The following is a 20,764-nucleotide window of genomic DNA, read 5'->3' on the forward strand; positions in this document are numbered from 1 at the left end:
TCTTAATTAACATATATCTTAGAAAAATTAAATTTGTAAAATAAACAACACTCAGTAGCAAAAATACATTAATTGATGCAAAAGCCAAAATAGTTGGCTTTATCAGACTTTTGCAATTGTATAAATAAATTGTTTTAGTCAAAAAATTTAAACAATTTTTTAACTCAATAAGTCAAAAAATTCTTTAAATATGGCTTGTGACTTAAATGACAGATTTTCAGATTTAAAATAAATTGCTTTATTTTAAATCTGAAAATCTGACGTAGCCATGCAGAATCAAGAAGAACTTTTAGAATTGTAAATTGCTGAATTATTTTCTGTTCAACACTACAATGACGTGGCTTTGTGTCGAGACTAGGGTTTCTCTATTCCCGGAATCCCGGGTCTCGTAATATGTTGATAATTTTTTTTACGTCTAATGCTTGCACTACACTCTTTGGAAGTTGTCCGAACCGAAGTTCAACTGAAGTCGGCCAAGGTCGCCGACTTCCGAGTAGCGGCCACACTGCCACAAATTTCATATGCCGTCCGGATGGCGGCCACTAACGACGTCCGCACGGCGGCTGCTGTCACGTACAGCTGACATATTTGCGCGCGATCGAAAAATGTGCCAAATAATCGCAATTTTTAAATTGTCATTTTGTTAAAATTACGCTACTGATAATTATAAAAATTTGTGTGGGCACTCACCAATACAATATCAGTGAAAACTTTTCGGTCGTAAATATTCAATTCACGCAAAATATTTGTCGGCTTTTGCAAAATGCCATAAGGCATAAAAATGATACTTCAGAATACGAACACCACATCTGTGACTATCTTAGAATTTGTCGCCATCGATTCTAAATAAGAATTCGTTATGGTGTGACATTTATATAAACCGATCTAGGAAAATACATAAGGATATTCCGAACGATTTTTTTTTAATAAAATCAAGTACCACTAATTATTTTTTAGTTATTTAATTTTATATGAAAAAAATATAATAACGATACTGTTCAAAGAATATACTATCAAAAATATAATTAATCCCTTTTGGTGCCCCAAAATATTCAAAGATGTCAGTAAGAGTCTGTTGAAGTCCCCGATAAGCATGTGGTATTAAAACTTGACCACGTGACCACGATGCAGCGCTCGTCATGCGTGTTGAACATAGGACGTTTACGCGCATACTGAAATGGAAGCGAGTTACTCGTTCTATCTCAGTTTGCGAAAAACTATATCATTATCTGTTTCACTCTCGTCACTTAACACGCGAGAGAACGAAAGGGGAAGTATCTTACCGCTCGCGGTCGAAAGAGCAGCTCTGACTTCGGTCCGTTTGCCGACAATGTTTGGAAGCGCTCGAAGCTGGCCAAGTCGACTGAATTACTCTCTACTTTAATTACTTTACCTCCCGTTCTCGGTAACCTCGAACAACTTCCGAGAGATTTTAGAGCGGGCAGAACCAAACTCGACAGAAGTTACCCCATATATTCTCCGTCCTTGGCCAACTTCCAGAGAGTAGTGCAGGCATAATATTTCCTTTAAAATATAAGTATTATCATGGTACCATAATATCTCTAATTTAATATCGATAAAAGTATTTTTTGTGCACCTCTGCAGGGTTAAAAACTGCTCAATCATTCTTACAAGCCTTGTTTTAATGCAAACAGTGCAAACATCGAAATTTAGATAGTAATCCAAACAGGCTATTCATTGTATTATCAAATCAATAAAAATCAAATCATTGAAATACAACTTTAATCAGTAAATTTTCGGCAAAAATATTAAGCAGAGCATATATAAATATTTTTATATTACTTCCAATGAACATTATGAGAACGGATAAAAACGTTCTTCAAACAAACAATGAACCAATCAATTCTAAATATCATAAATAAAAAAAAATCAATTAACTGAACATGTTTCAATTTCTCACGGAGCTTAAAGCTTTTATGAGTCGTAACTCACTTAAAAAAATATCATAGAAAAATAAATTATATTTCTGTGAACTTTAACATCAATATATTGTAATAAAGAACGCTTTCATATTAAAAGTGGTAGGGGGATGTTGTTGCAAAGGATTAAAACAGACTTTACGACCGAAATGAAAAATATTTTATTCAACGTTCCTGGAAAGCTTCGTTCGCGTGTTTCGCGAGTTTCGGTGCAACAACCAACCGCACTAAGCGCTTTATGCGACTCGTGTAAATTTTCAAAGTGTTATTATTACATCTATATATGTACACACGTGTTTATATGATATTATGTGAAACATACACACGTATATGTATACTCTTATGTGACGCGACGTGTCGTACAAAGTTTATTGTTCAATGTTTTGAAGCGAAATTTGAACAAAGGATATCATAGTTTCAGTCATAAGTCAGAGTGAAACTTGCGCGTTTAACTCGCCAGTCGTTGCGGTTGAATTGCCGATTAAATGCAAACAAGATAACTGATAGTTCATAGCTAACTGCAGTAGTTTAATTACTCGCACGTCGAATATGAACGGTCCCGCATGATTTCAACGTTATGAAGATAAACATTTGGATTGTACAGCAGTATTATATAATACATTATTCTTGTTTTTGTTAAAATGATAGCACCCAAAGGAAAACGGTCCGATTTAAAATCAGCATCTTTTGATAAATTGCGCGCTCAGGAAAAATGTGAAAACGATCTCGGTGTATCCCAAGAATGTAGTTTCTTCTTTGTTCGGAACGATTCAATCAAAAGTATGGTTCGAATCTGACATTTGCATGTCGTCCTCGGGAGCGGAAGGTTTCCAAGATCGACCTCACTTCGTAACTCAGAGCTTTTTCAGCCATGTCGACAATAACGAGATGGCCGAGAAACGTACGAAGTTTCGTACTTGTTGATATTATCCTGCTTTACGAGGATTTTCCTTGACATTATCCCTATTTCCCTTCTTCTATTGTGTATTTTGCGATTCGTCCGATTTCGAGATATGCTTAGATACGTTTTGTATGACTACATTATGTAAATTTCGAAACATACTTATTTGATTCACGCTACTGATATCAGATATTGTAAAATAAAATCAAATCAAAACCAGTTATACTTTATATTAATTTTAGATTCAGACTCTGCCACATATTTTCTACAATAGTAATTATATCCAGGCCTACCGAGAGGGGGGAGAGGCGACAAATTCCTGGGACCCGTTCTCCTTGAGGAGCTCAACTCATAGCAATAATATATTATATTTATAAAATAAGTAAAAACCGATTTTAAACAATGAATCTGAACTAAACTAAAGTTGTTTGAGATGTATCTAAATACTACATATATTTTTTTCGGCGTGATGATCAATCCGAGAAAGGTGGCGAATTTCTACGAATATAAATTTCTGTTGGTCGATAAGGCAAATTGGAAATGGCTATATGCGTTATCTTCTTTCAATGCGATTATTCTTAAACCTTAATGATTAATCGCGCGTCAAGTGGTCTTTTATTTAATATTATTATTCAAAGGGACAGGTTGTAGTTTTTTGACACGGCTCCGTTTGTTTGCAAATTATTGTTGACTTTATTGCTTTTTGAACGATTAAAAAAATAGACACGAGAGAAAATATTTAAAATATAAATTAGATTTAATGTAGAAAAATAAATTATACATAAAGTTTCATGTGCGTATTCTTAAAAGAAAATCTAGGAAAAAAACTATCTTGAATCAATCTGAAAATAGTTTTTTAATATGGCATTTCAGTAAAATCATATTGAAATACTTTTTTATCAGTAGATATATATTTTTACCAGGTAAATATAATTATCTGCAGGTGCTAGTAAAATGATATGATTTCAACTTTTCTATATATAGTAATATATATATATTTACATACATACCATTATTTATTTACATCCAATGTATTTTATGGTAAAGTTATATTTTCACTTGTAAAATCCAGATACAGTTCACCAGTATATATATTTCTACTAGCGAAAATATAATTTAACTGATAGGGGCTAATATGCTGCTCTAAAATGTTTATGAAACTCAATTTGACAGTTGCGAAACGTCTATTTGTTGTTCATAACCAAACCCAATGAAAGTTTTGAAATTAATTATGGTTTTAAAACTTTTATTAGGTCGAGTCCAAAATACATATTAAGCCAACTCATCTCTCAAGAGAAAGTATGCGCAAGAATAAGTACAGACAGATATATCACTTCACATATTGCTCCACAGTTTGTCTGTATTTCGATATTACACCATGTTTTAAAAATATGATATCTATTCTTGCCGATATTATTATGGACTTCTAATCTAAAAGGGCTGATCAAAGTATTTTCAAACCGAATTTTAGTCAATAGGAGAACGCAAAAAGAATTATCACTTCTCAGAAGTCTAAATTTCACGTCAAAAGCAATAAAATCGTGTCGGCGCCGTCGCAGTGGGAACACTCGGTAACGAGCGTTCCCATTGCAAGGGCGACGGCACGATTTTATTGCATTTTACGTGAATTTTTGCCTTCTGAGAAGTGAAAGTTTTTGTGCTCCCCTATTGGTCAAAATTTTGTGTAGATGTGCTTTATTCTATTCTCACTCTTAATATTGTTATAAAAAGTCTTAATATAAACGCTTTATAATCGAGCGTTTTCACCGCGATGGCACGATTTTTGTTGCTTTTGCCCTGGACTGGAAATTCACTATATAGCAACACTGAACAGCAAAAAAACAATATTATGGTATTTTAATGCCTAATTTTAAGAGATTAACTTATACTTATTATTTTTTATCAAAAAATGATATTACGATGTTTAAAAAAAATATAAAATGCCATTTTTTATATGAGGCCCAGAATCATTGTTTCCCCAGGGCACGGGTTTGTTCTCTGCGGCCCTGGTTATATCATATTCTTTAATATTTGACCGTTAACGATGTTATTTTTTTAATTATCTCTTGATGTAATATAATTCACGCAGCTATTTCAGTCTAACTTTATTTTACATAAATTTTGAAACTCGTCTGGAAAAAACACTAATAGGTTCGCATCGAATTAGCATTTTTTAAACTATCCTTTATATTTATAGGACGGCCACCTTTGAACCAGCTTTTTAAAAAAGTTGGTTTTGAATATGGAGCTGAACATAAATGTGATTGCTTCTCAACTTTTCTCCCATTATTCGCCCAATCTTCCTCGAAGGATCATTATAAAATATGTGACACTACATCTTACTATGAATCATGTCAATTGATCGTACCGTAACTTATTTAACTTTTTTCCTTAATATGGTCCTTTGTTAAAATATTACAATATATACTTAAAGCAATTGCTTTCCAACTTACATAAACTATCGGAAATATCGCATGCACCGAGAGACGCCTTATTAACGGCGGCCACGAACAAAGCGCGAAAACCCTACTTTTTCCTCGCTTTTCGCACGGTTCGTAAAATTTTGCATCACAATGAAGATCTCGGAGGTAGCGTGGGTGCGCTGCATCATCCCCTATTCAGAATCGTTCTACCGTGGCGCGATAATCTACGGGGACTCCGCTGGATCGAGACGCAGAAGCAAATAAGTGCGCAAATATTATAGACTTACATAGATTGCATCGGCGGAAGGACGTTTGGCAATTTATGGTCCGACGGACCCGAATAAAGATTAGGACTTCAGAGCGAACATATTATATGTTATACAGAAGCAGCGATCGTGAACATTACTGCTATTTGTCGACTATAAAGCGTATTACATTAATATACAAATATATAGTTTCGCAAACTATCTGGAAATAGTTCTGAATGGCGCGCCGCGACTGATTCACCGGATACATTTTTAAAACGCAGTTAAATTTAGACTTGAACGGCTCTGAAACATTGCGACATTATCGCAGTTTCGAAAGCTGAAAAATACACAAAGGAAAACCGCAGATCTTATCTCTCGTAAGCGAGAGAAGATTTAATGCATATGAGATGCGTTTTTTATGTAAAAAAACGGGTAAATTCGCCGAAAGTATTAGAGTTTGTTGGTGACTCAAATAATTGTAGAAAAATTCTAAATTTCTATATATCGAAAATCGTTAATAATTACTTATAATTAAAAATCACATAAAGAACGACCAACTTCAGTTTCCGAACTTTTTTGAAATTAATTAAAAAAATGTAAAGATATTCTTAAAATTGTGTGTGTGTTTTTTTTAAATATATAGAATAAAATCTGAACTTTAAAAAAATAATTGGGATATCTTCAGTTTTTTTCTAATAATTAATCATTTGATTTGTGTTGGATATAAATATATAAATATAATTAAATATTATTTTTGAAAAATTCACAATTTAAAAACGAGGATTAGTTCAATATATTTTTTTAAATTAAGTTAGTCAGTAAGAATCCTGAAACAGTTATATGGGGTATATTTTTAAAATAAAGATGGAAGCGATTTTTTCTAATCAATTACCAATTCTGTTAATTCCATATTTCTGATGATACAAGCTTTCATTTGCAGCACCGTTATGCTAGCAAAATTATAAAATAAGCGTTTTTAAAAGTGTCGTGATTTGAAAGCAGAAGAGTGACGTTAATGATGAAGAAATGTGTGAATGTGCTCATCCGTTGTCACTGATGAACTTATAAAACAATTTATTTGAAAGGTGTTGAACTATTAATTCACTTTATAAATAATATGTTATATATAAATTACAGTGTTTTTTAATTGTCAGTATTTAAAGTCTAATGTGCATTTTTTTAAATTAATATAAAAAGGTTTATTATATATTATTTTTATAGCTTTAAGTTGAATGAATTATAAAAAAAATAGTAATATTGCTGTTATTTCACACTAGGCTAACTATAAAAAATATTTTTTTAGTTAGCGAGCTCTTATTATTAAATATGTTATTTAGAGCGAAGTAGCAAAATATCTTTATTAAATTTAAGCATGAAGTCAGGTATTTAACAGTCGTTTTCCAATTTTCGTTACTGTCCTGTTTATTTTAGAGAGGTGGTGGCAGAGTTTATGAAAATAATTGCTTCTGTTTTAATTCGGTTGATTTCGATTTTCTTCCCTTCAATTTCTGTGTGATTAGTGAGACTTTCCCAGGTATAGCCCAGTGTCTGTTGCATGTCACATTGTTGTAGACAACCCATATTTCATCTCCACAAAAAGGCTCCTGCTTTTTTCTTGCCTCAAAGCAACACATGTTGAAACACAATGACAATTGTGGAGTCAAAATTTTAAACCTATCTTATTATTTTGATGTACATCAATGTCAATTATGACCTTCAACTTGACACCATTAGGTTTCGAAGATCGCCACGCACGTCCTTTATTAATCAATAAAAAAAATCCTGATAAAAATTTTTTAAACCACCTCTGTCAGTCAAAATTTTAGTGGCATATTTCCCCGTACACGTCGCAAATTATCTTTACGAAATTCATAAAGTAAAAAGTGTCGTAAATTGACTTTTTCAGTAGACATTTCAAAACAATATTATGACCCTACTGCTCGCTGGCTATGCCATAATTAAACATAAATTAGCAGGGAAGTGTGCCTTATATAATAGAATAGAATAGTTTAAAAACATATGTTAATTATCAATTCAGCGAAAAAAAAAATATTTTGTTAGCATCATAAAAAAACGTCAAAACTATTTCAGTACCCGATTTCGAACTATTTAAATAAGATAAAAATCGTTCTAATGTATCTTCCTTATTATTTAAATTTATTTTTTGGGTGCAACTTTAAAAATAGTTTTCAATGGCAACTTGGTCGGGCTTTTTAAAAAAAAATATTAATCCAAGCCGCTGCTTCTTTTTTTTAATAGAAAATCAAGGTCTAGTGTAAGTTCCGAGATTAGAAATGGCAGAAAAGTCAGGAATTACTGGGTCGTTTCGACAGAGAAGTCAATCCTGAAATATAACATTAAATGGACTTGTCTTTAATTTATTAAAATCCCTCGTACTTAATAAACTGTTGTGATGTATTAAATCTATTATTAAGATGTCGTAAGCTTTAAGCATAATTCATATATGGCATATTCGAATGTGCACATCCGACAAAAGTATCATTGCGGATGTATTATGAATGTGTTTTCCAAATCGTGCACTTTTGCATATCCCTTCTTCCGCGAAATGCAAATATCTTACATGTACTTCTATAATATAATACAGAAAGGTTTCCTTTATGGCTCATGGCTATATGTGCTTTATTTATTTTACTCATGTTCGTTTTCTACTATTGGGACGTTGTTGAATTATGCTTATGCACTACGGGGTGCTCTGTTTATTTTCTCATATTCGAAGCGGTGTGGGAGGATATCTTTTGTTCGTTGTGGGGACCTTCGCAAATAGAGCTGCAATTAAACTGGTAGAACAATTACCGAGTGATAAAGCCATAATAACACGGCGGCGCTGCGACGAACTTAATATTATATTATTACCTTCTCGTTATGACTTGATTGGATTCAACAACCATTAAATTATATAGATTAAAAGTTATTTTTATTGATACTAAAATTTTTAATGATACACTGCTATAAAATATTTGTTCCGTAAAGTAATTAATGCAGCGGATTATCATGCGGTTGAAAATTAATTAAAGTTTATTAATATGATATAATACAATTTGTTCATTTAATTAAACCAAAATTGATTTGAGGTATACACATAAGAGATTCTCTGACAGATATCGTCCAATCTAACGAGTGGCTTTGTTGTAAAAGAGATAATTGCATCTGCATCGAATGCAAATGCGTCGGGCGGCGCGTGTGATGCCGGCGACTTCCGTTTGTATCGCTGAGAAGAATCTTGGTCCATTGTGCTCGTTAACCCCGCGACTGCAAGAAGCAGTTAAAAGCGAGCCGATGGCACGCATAGTTAAAATGGTCCGGTTAACCTCGCCAGCGCCTGTGGAGGTCCAGGACCCTTTCTCTCGATACGTCCTTGATTTGTGGCCATCTGGGCGGTCTTTTGCGTAAAAATAATAATACATATATACGTTTGACCTTATCTGTGTCGTGCTGAGAAAATAGTAAATTATGAGGCAGTTTATATTTTTATGCGAGAAATGTGTTACTGTACGTATAATATATGAGCCAGCGATTTTTAGTCTTACTTATATTGATTGTGTATATCCTGTTGTAACGCAATAAGCTAACGACTGTTATGTTTCAATGAAAGATTTACTATAAATTATTAATCTAGTTTTTTAATCTCACAGAGGTGCACGTGATATCAAAAATTGTCTTACGTGTTTTATTATATATACCGTTCATTCAAAGCAATACGATTTACAGAGTAGAACATTGAACATTGAGCGTTTCATTTTAAAGCGAGCGTGTCAGGAAACAATTATGTATAATATATTTTTATTAAAAAATGCTACTGTCACGTTTTTTATGGGTTGCTCTATTTCATCAGAGTAAGCAAATGTATATTCACAACCTAAAATATAAATAGGAAAAAAATACAATGGGATGTTAACCATATTATATTTCACCATTTGATATACGTAATTGTAAAGTATAACTAAAAGTTGAGTTCCAACACAACTGGGTCGCAAACACCAGCTTTACATATTGACTGATTCAAAACATATCAATCCACATTTATTTATATATGCATATTGACATTTTTTCTCATCAGAAAAAAGTAATTTGCGGAAATTTTGTATTCGCAGTTTTCATTTCCGCAATAATACGTTGGAGAGATAGCATATGATATATGTACCTCTAACATATTTTGGTGTACATACATTTAATACAAATTTAAAAATCATAAATAAAACAATTTATAGGAAATGGAGCATATTATAAAACAACAGTAATATTTGCATAGAATATATATATATATATATATATATATATATATATATATATATATATATATATATATATATATATATATATATATATATATATATATATATATATATATATATATATATATATATATATATATATATATATATATATATATATATATATATATATATATATATATATATATATATATATATATATATATATATATATATATATATATATATATATATATATATATATATATATATATATATATATATATATATATATATATATATATATATATATATATATATATATATATATATATATATATATATATATATATATATATATATATATATATATATATATATATATATATATATATATATATATATATATATATATATATATATATATATATATATATATATATATATATATATATATATATATATATATATATATATATATATATATATATATATATATATATATATATATATATATATATATATATATATATATATATATATATATATATATATATATATATATATATATATATATATATATATATATATATATATATATATATATATATATATATATATATATATATATATATATATATATATATATATATATATATATATATATATATATATATATATATATATATATATATATATATATATATATATATATATATATATATATATATATATATATATATATATATATATATATATATATATATATATATATATATATATATATGGTTAATATTTCTAGGAGTCGGATTACTCCGCGTACTTTTTTGATTCCGTGTGGAATCATGGTCCCTACGTTTCGGCCAGATTCGCCCGGCCATCCTCAGGGGAAAATTGAGAATATGAACATCCGGTGTGGGCAAAGCCCAGCATGTGGTTGTTCAGATCTGAACAACCACAATCAAAATCAAAAAAGTACGCGGAGTAATCCGACTCCTAGAAATATTAACCAAATATTTCTCCGCGAAAACGCATTCAACCACATATATATATATATATATATATATATATATATATATATATATATATATATATATATATATATATATAATGAATTATTTATTAGAGAAAAGTTAGGAAAAAGAAAAATTATAAAATATAAATAATATCTTTTCATCTATTATGAACTAAGTTAATCAAATCAGAATGATTTATTATTTTATATTCATTGAAAGAATTATTAGATTAAATAATAGTGAAAAAGCAGGAAATGTATTACTAAAACTACCTGCACATATTAAACACATCTTTCCTTATATTAAAACAATAACAATGCAACGGAACTTTACCGTTGATGCATCTTTTTAATTTAAAATATAAAGTTCCTTAATGCAATCTGTATGCATATTCATGAAGGTAGCTTCCGCCGAGATCACATTCGAAAGACTTCGAGATCAGCAGCGCGATATGCTCATTAAACATAATTACATAAACGTTTTCGTATTTTAGGTTTGTGAATTTTGTAATTTCAAATCGGATTCGCTTCTTGATTAAGGCGGTTACTAGACCGTGAGCCATCATCGCACGCTTGTTAATTGGAGTGTCGGTTACTATGAGTTATACATTTTTTTTGGAGTACACGATGTTTCGATGGTAAAAATTCCATTAACACGTGTCAAGGTTTTTTATTTTGAATAACAAGTTGCGATAGAACTTTTCGAGTTGAGTAACGTCTGACAAGTTTCTCATCTTAGAGGTCTTTAACGATGCCTTGTACTTCGTGGTTTTCATCGGTTTTTGCTACTCAATTGCGGGGAGCATTACCGAGCGAAGGGTTTTTATGACTTCAGCTACACGTCTTCAAAGACCGAGGAAACTATTAAGTAGTAGAACATCTTATGATAATGCAACTTGCAACGTTTCTGTCGTGCCTGCTTATATTATGTAGGTACCGCAAATTGTTCGAGCTCGATCGGTATTTATTGATCTATTCTTCAATTTATTTGTGTCCGTTACTACCATACAATTGTATAATTGAAGACGGATTCCAAACACCTGAGTAAAGCATATGGAGATTACCTGCGTCGAAGATATGTAGGTTATCCGTGTGACGTCAAGCGTTAGCACCGGTCTTTCTGGTTTCTTTACGACTAGTACGTGTCTGTCGGTACAAAACTGGTTTTGTCCCAACCGAGTTCCTCAGCCTCACTCTTATGGCACATACCATTCTTAGCGACCGATCTCTTTCCATTTCGTTTGCCAATTACGGGGCAATTCATCTTGCACGCCTCTAGTCGATACCATTATCCGTCTTTTTTTTAAGTTCGACCTTTCGGATTGTGCGTTATCGTTAAATGTTAACTATTGACATTTACCAGTATATTGTGAGTAGCATAATAAAATAGTATCAATATCTCAAACTATAGTGTACAGTATCCATATGATTGTATCCATAACTTATATTATAAATTACTGCAGTATTTCAATCATTACCGACAGGAAATAATACTTAAAAATGTAAAATATCTATGTAAGAGAAATCGTATAAATATTTCATTGGACAATCCGGACTAATGCGTCTAGATTGCAATTACATTACTCTAGCTGGCGCACTAGATTTAAAGGAGTTTAATAGTGATCCTAATTTATGGTTTGCATGACAATAATTACAGTAATGTCTAGGGTAGGTTTTCTATGATACATTAAAACAAATGGCGTATAAACTGTTTTATGAACAAAATGTGTCTCAAAAACTCAAAACTGCGAAATCGTATAATTAGTCTTGGCTGTAAGATACTATTAGGATTTGTCATAAAATAGCATAAAAAACTGCATTTAGGATATTCTATATTATTATACATTTTAAATTAAATTAAAATATAAAGGTATTAAACAAAATTCTTAATATAGAGTCAGTAAAATATAATGATATATAATAATATAATATTTAAATGTGTTTGTTGTTATGTATGTATATATAAATATGTATAGCATCTACTGATTTTTGGGTAAAATTATTTTTTTATTTATATGAGAATGTAATGAAATATTATTTTTAAACGATGTTTGATTCTTAAATATACGTACGTATGTATGCTTTAATGGACTTTTTTTAAGAAAATAAAAATATTAAATAATTGTGATAACAACCGGTGGCGTTATAGAAAAAACAAACTTCATCAAGTTACATCTGATCAGCTGATTTTGATTTGTTCAGCTGTTTTTTATTTGTTTAGGGGCATATTTTAGACATTTAACAGAAAATTGTCAATAACAATATTCAAAACCTCTTTTCATAACTGAATATATATGATTTAACCCTTTCGACGCGTTAATCAAAAATAATATTTAATTGTTTTTTTTTTGATACTGTGTTTAAATGTTCTGTTTTTTTTTAATTTTTATTTATTTAAAATGATATTTTATGTTTATTCAAAAAAAATTTTTTTCTTGAAAAGCATTTTTTTACTGATTTTTGCGTACAGAGATAACAAAATCAATTGGGCAACTTTAGTCGATTTCCGCGTTCAAAGGGTTAAGTTCATTGACAGGCAAATTTTATAGCGTAAGTCTCCAAACATTTTCGCAATCTGCTGATTCCCATATGTATGTCACAAATGTATCTTTTATGTCGTTGTGAAATGTTACCCAAATATATGTGATGACTATGCATCTTAAAGTTTTATCTTTTCCCATGTTTTATATTTATTCTGATAAATAAAAATTATAACGCTAAGATTACAATCAGATCAAATTTATTAGATAGACTAGTTTACTAGTCAGTTTGCCAAGCAATAAAAAATTGATGTTCCATTAAATGATTGATATTTCACGACTCGCCGCACTGAAATAACTCAAACAAACACAAATATTAAAATCGATACTGCCACTTCAAGTAAAATAGTCCGAATAAACGATTTGTTTAGCGAATACTTATTTTACATTTCAGGAAGGTCAAATTTTAGAATATTATAATATACTCAATACTGCAAAGCAATTTAATAAAATAAATATTTCGTTCGTCCTCGCTTTGCTGTCAAGAGCAGTAAGTACTTCTTTGTGTATTGACAAATGCCCGAAAATCCTTTTTAATATTTATTTTAAAAATCTCACCATATTCTTTATGTCGTCTAATTACGCCGAAACAGTGCCATGCACGTTTTGAAACCGATCCTTTGATACTCTGGCGAAGTTAAATAATATAAAAAAAATAAAAGCACTCCACGTCTCGCGGAATTACGTCGGTTTCGTCTGCGAATTTTATGGAACTGTAAAACGGTCCTCTCGTCTTTGTTTTATTAATCAGAGCAGACTGTCTCGTGTGCTTGGGTTTCATTCTCTCTAGAATTTGCGTAAATTTCTCTACTCCGAGCTGATGGGCGGACATGTTCCAAATTTGTATGATTGCACCGACTTTTACGAGACTGTCCAGCATTTCTTGTTGTACTACAAGTGCTACTTCACATTCGAACTTGGACGATAACCACGTTGCTTCTGGTATTGTGGTGTTTTGTTCGCAGTTTGTCGTAATTGCATTACGTCCTTTCGTACCGTTCGCTGTTTAACGAAGGAGATCTTGTCAAACCATCTAGATTCTCTCCCTCTGCTTTGATAAGTTTAGGATCTAGATAAGCTTAAGTTTTTCTCATTCAGATGAAAGTAGATATAATATTGAAAATAATTAAACTTACAATAGATAAATTGTCAAATAGTTTTAACCGCTTAAAGAACGATAAACTTATTTTTTGACTCCACTGATTTAATAACACTTTTAATTAGATCTGTCTTATTTTAAGCAATATACAGACTTTCAACTGATTGTTTCAAGTATCATATAAAATACCAATATTATCAAACGTGCCATCTAGCGTAACACAAATATATTTTAACGATTTATTTTGCGTGTCATTCAGATTATGCGACTCCAGCACGACATTTACCAATTGACTCAAATTAGCCATCATCCTTGCGGCTGTTTTAACGATCGTTTAAAACCCGAAATTCCATTTAATCGATCTTCTCTCGCAAACGAACATGGGAAAATCGTTTGCGATAAACCACCATAATTTCAAAATTAACGTAATAACTCTGCTTTTAAGCATGTGCGGATAGCGATAAACCTTGGCGAAGTGAAAGTCGATTCTTTTCGGCGTTAAATGTTTTTTTTAACCAAGGTTTTTCTCGTTATGTGTGAATGTTTTATATATTACACAAACGTCCTTATATGTTGTATTATGTATACATATGTATAAGAGGCGCTCTATGGAAGCGCGACCTTATCGCTTTTCCATATATAAGCTTTTCGCTTAAATCCGAATTAAACACGACCGTGAAACTTTTCTAACATTGATTAGCTCTTACCCCCTTTTGTGTATTTAATGCGATGGCTTTCAGTTATGTCAGCCATTAACATTGAGAGTGCCAAGGTCCGCGAGAGCCAAAGCTCCGACTAACTAGCCGCTGCATCGTTCTCGACCACTTTCCTTATTATAGAGCTAGCTTAACATCCCTTGGCCCTAATTACAACCATCCGGGATATTCAGCCCCCGCAGCTTAAACTCTGATAGCCCAGAAAGCTTTCAACAGCCTTTTGAACGCTCTGTCCGAAAAAACAACGCTGTCTTTGTGATCATATTTTAAGATTAAAAGTACATATTTAAAAGCAATGAAATTAAAATATGCGCTTTTTCTGTATCTCCAGATTGACGCTTTGAATGTATTATTTTTATAATATAATTCAACGTGTTCTCTTTTCGCCCTCATTTGCATGACAATCTTTTACCCCGCGATTTTACGTAAAAATTGCACGTTTTACGATACAACGTTACGTGTTGTCCGCTCGCTCTGTGTAAAATATATATATGTAATATCTCAACTGTAGATCAACTATGCTACCTTGTTCCGAATTCTTTCTGTGGAAGATGTGAGTTACTGATACGGTCAATCTGCATGTCGCCGTTGCAATATTTTATGCATAAAATGTGGCGGTGGCGTCGAGAATTTTAAAAAGTAACCTTGTTTAGCGATAAAATAAGGAAAATGCATATATTATCACGTTAAGTAATTTAAAATAAAATATTAGACTCGTAGAAAATGTTTATCGTCTATAATTTTATTGTATATTTTAATAGTGTAATTGGAATATAATAGTGTAATTGGAATATAACGCTCTGGCATATCACGTATTTTATTATTATTTTATATTAATATATACTAATATAATAATTATGATCAGTGCGATAGATCAATAATCTTATTGAAAGATTTTAGATATGATCTGAAGTAGCTTATTATTAGAGTATTTTCAATGACCTAGCTCAATTTTAATTCTTCATCGCAATATTCAACCGCGAAAACCTAATCTGTAATGTATGCGTTACGGTCTCTGGAAGTTGGCCAAAGTTGGCCAAGGACGGAGAATATAGTGGATTACTTCGGTCGAGTTCGGTTCAGCCCGCTCTAAAATCTCTCGGACGTTGTCCGAGGCTATCGAGAACGGGAGGTAAAGTGAGGGTAATTCAGTCGACTTGGCCAGCTTCGAGCGCTTCCGAACATTGTCGGCAAACGGACCGAAGTCAAAGAAACCGAAGTCAGAGCTGCCCTTTCGAGCGCGAGCGGTGAGATACATCCACTTTCACTCTCTCGCGTGTTAAGTGACGAGAGTGAGAGAGATAATGATATGGTTTTTTGTAAACTGAGATAGAACGAGTAACTTGGTTCAATTTCAGTATGCGCGTAGGCGTCCTATGGTCATTAACACGCACGTCGAGCGCTGCATCGTAGTCACGTGGTCAAGTTATAATACCACATGCTTATCGGGGACTTTAACAGACCCTTACTGACATCTTTGAATATTTTAGGGCACCAAAAGGGATTAATTATATTTTTGATAGTATATTCTTCTAACAGATAGCGTTATTATATTTTTTTTCATATAAAATTAAATAATTAAAAAATAATTAGTGGTACTTGATTTTGTTAAAAAAAAATCGTTTCGAATATCCTTATTTACTTTCCTAGATCGGTTTATATAAATGTCACACCATAACAAATTCTTATTTAGAATCGATGGCGACAAATTCTAGGGTCACACATGTGGTGTTCGTATTCTGAAGTATCATTTTTATGCCTTATGGCATTTTGCAAAAGCCGACAAAGATTTTGCGTAAATTGAATATTTACGACCGAAAAGTTTTCACTGATATTGTATTGATGAGTGCCCACACAAACTTTTATAATTATCAGTAGCGTAATTTTAATAATATGACAATTTAAAAATTGCGATTATTTGGTACATTTTTCGATCGCGCGCAAATATGCCAGCTGCACGTGACAGAAGCCGCCGTCCGGACGGCATATGAAATTTGTGGCAGTGTGGTCGCTTACTCGAAGTCGTAGGTCTCGGCTGACTTCAGTTGTAACTTCGGTTCGGACAACTTCCAGAGAGTGTAGTGCAAGCATAAGATGGGTCTTATTAATTGTTTGTATTTAAGAATCTATTTTTGTGGTCAGCGCGCTGTCTATGGTCCGCAATGACACCAAGCTAGGCACTTCTTAAACTATGCTAATTTTCGTTTTTTATGGTAATACCTGAGCCACTGCTTTTATCACAATTAATCTATGTGAACATTTATTTATGGCGACAAATTCTAGGATAGTCACAGATGTGGTGTTCGTATTCTGAAGTATCATTTTTATGCCTTATGGCATTTTGCAAAAGTCGACAAAGATTTTGCGATTCACTGATATTGTATTGATGAGTGCCCACACAAACTTTTATAATTATTAGTGGCGTAATTTTAATAATATGACAATTTAAAAATTGCGATTACTTGGCACATTTTTCGATCGCGCGCAAATATGCCAGCTGTACATGACAGCAGCCGCCGTGCAGACATCATTCAATTCCGCCGTCCGGACGGCATATGAAATTTGTGGCTGTGTGGCCGCTACTCGGAAGTCGGCGACCTCGGCCGACTTTAGTTGAACTTCGGTTCGGACAACTTCCAGAGAGTGTAGTGCAAACATAATGATTGATCGAAATTATATTTATATAATAATCACTAATTTTGATCTCTCAGATACGAAAAAAATGAATAACACAAAAGTTCATATGAGATTCAAACCCGGGTCTTTTAGGTCAGTAATCAGCGACTTATACGACTCTTCGATCGTGCTGGTTGAAATATTTAATATAAAATGTTTTTTAATGCATAAAAAGTAAATCTATATAAATTTAATTTAATTTAATTATACTCTACTTAAGTTTAATTTAATCTTCTTAAATATAATTGTTCTAAGCAGCTTCCGGACGCGCTTATTTTAAAATATAGCATTCTTCGTTCAATTTTCTACTTTGTAAATCGTATCGATTTGTATGAACGGTGTATATAATAAATAATACACTATACATATATTTAATTATAATAATAAAAATAATAATTCAGTTTGATCGATTGCTATACGAGCCAACGGTAATACATTCTGTTGTTTCGACCAATGAAAAATAAGCATTCAAATATAAAACAAGATGGCCGACAGTAACGTGACAACAGTTTTCAATAATTTTGCTAAGCAACGATAATTTTTATTATTTTGTAAAGTGCGTTGTTCGATTTGAGTGAATATAAATAATCGGATTGCAAATTAACTTGGTGTGTTATAACTATGAAAATTAAATATATACATAATCTGTGTGTGATTAAACTATATAAACAATCTTCAATTCAAATTTTGAGTTCCGAGGGCGAAAAGTGAGTTTTTCTTTTTATACAATACATAACTATTATCATTGCTTCCGATTTAATGCACATATTCGTTAGATTTGACTGAATGTAATTACTCGAATTGCAAATAAACCAGGTACGTTTTAAATCGCAAAATTTCTTTTCATGCATAATTATTTGTTTTTAAAACAAAATCAAATATTATTTATTTCTACGTAGAACAAAAACGGAAAACCATTATGCTGTATCCATAAACTGTCACTGCTATAAAGTAAATTGCTTACCACAGAATTTGATTAAATATATGTTTGTATAGTTTCGTAACTATAACTCATTGTTGTGTATTCATTGAATCTTCAATATCTCAGATATAATAACCGATGGCATTCAATTCGTTTTAAAAACTTTCTAAACTGTCACGTTTAAATTTGGTCCGATTTCTACTTCATTCAAATACGTTCAAAGCTAATCATACAAATTTAACATAAGTATTGTATACATATATAATACCTTGGCTTAGGCATATAAAACCTCTTAGGCTTAGGTACACATTTTTTCATGGAATCAATCAATCACGTGGAATTTTATTGCATATATAGAAAAGATGAACGATTTTTATGCTGTCAGACGGTATCGCATTCATTCAACATCAAAGCTAAAAAAACATTGTTAATTTAGCATTTTTTAGCGCCGCTTTATGAATATTCATTCAGCATATCGCACGCTTTTCACCGTTGGTTTAGCATCGCGCCATTTCGCCCCAAAACGAAAAGCTCATTTATCTCATCTCCCCATCACCCACCACCACCCGTGACGTATTTTTTGCTGTTGTATTTTCAGTTTTCCTTTGTCCAATATTCTATACATGAACAACATAATATTTCACCTTCGTATCCCATTACAGCAAGGTTCGATCGTTGCCGGTTCGCCCCCGCGGTTTCTCGGTTAATTCTGACTTTAGTATCCCGAGACAATGGTACGAGAGCGGTACTTGTTGCCTCTGGTCGGGTCACTTTTATATCCGGCTTTATTGGTCGCCGCGGTTTATTTCGATGGCTTTATTGCACCTGTAAAAGTAAGCTAAGCTTTTATGCGTCGGGCTTCTAAATGAATTTACAGACGCTGTATTCTGTTAGAACTGTAAACATTATCACATTTGTGTTTTATTTAAAAATATAAAATTGAAGCTTGATTATATATGATTTATATTAGTAGCTTTATGTTTATTTGAATTTTAAAAAGGCTATAAATTTTAAATTAAAATAAGAGTGTGAATTTGTTAACTGTTTAGGGTACTTCTATACCGTAAACCGGTTTCTAGGGTTAAATATGCAAGCATTTTACTGTATTCGGGCCACCGTTGTTATTGCTATTTTATTAGTATTCAAAAATATGTTATTAAATAAAAAATAAAGTCGTTGTTTGAAATCGATCCACTTGATTTATGCTCCTCTTTATCCGCAATTTAAACGTGTATCATAATTTTTATTTTATTTGATACATGGCTTCAACTCTGCCATTTCGACGGTTTGACGCTGTTGTTATAACAATGCTTTATTGTGTTGCTGATTAAGTTGATTTATAAATGTGGCATTTTAAGTGACTCATCGAGGCTGTAATGTGTTTTAAATTATTGCTCTCGGCAGAAGTTCCGCTGGCTGCGTCTAGGAATCTCGGCCTTTGTTTTGTTGTCTTAATTCCGGGGTTTGACACGGATCGAGTCAGTTTTAATAAACATTTATTATATGGATTAGTGAATTTATATAATTTTGACTATATTTGAAATACAGTCGACATTAATAAAACATAAAACAAATTTGTAAAACTGTCTACTTATGTGCTAAATGTACATCATTTTTTTATAAATAATTTATTTAGCTAATAGCTAATTATATAACATAACAACAACATATCAAAAAGTGTGTAAATAAAAATTAAGTTTTTAATGTTCGAAAGTGTTTCTTTATTTCCTTAATGAAATTCGTTTATTTATTTCTGCGGCTTCAACTATTTACCCTTAAATTATCTCTATTTCTAGTTTTAAATCTATGTACATTTATATTTCTTAGTTATTATTTTGGTCGCGTAGTATTTTTACGTAGTAACTCATATAAAATTGAATATTACTTGGACATCCAACCATTCTAATATTTTAATCATGCTTCTAAAGCTAGTAAATTTATTTTTATTTCATACTAAACTTATTGCCCTATTTTGTATTTTTCGCAATATAGTCTCATCTAATTTATTAAGCATATATTGCTACACAATAATTAAAATAAGGCAAAATATTA

At 31.5% G+C, this 20,764-nt stretch overlaps 1 protein-coding gene across 5 annotated transcripts in view; it reads left to right on the plus strand.

Moving 5' to 3' along the window:
- Positions 1-20,764, plus strand: part of EcR (Ecdysone receptor) — a 431,050-nt gene that overhangs the window by 207,882 nt on the left and 202,404 nt on the right. The gene's annotated exons all lie outside the window — the stretch shown is intronic.

Source organism: Plectrocnemia conspersa, unplaced genomic scaffold, assembly GCF_051122295.1.
Source record: "Plectrocnemia conspersa isolate PC_06_02 unplaced genomic scaffold, ASM5112229v1 ptg000003l, whole genome shotgun sequence".
Taxonomy (NCBI): Eukaryota; Metazoa; Arthropoda; class Insecta; order Trichoptera; family Polycentropodidae; genus Plectrocnemia; species Plectrocnemia conspersa.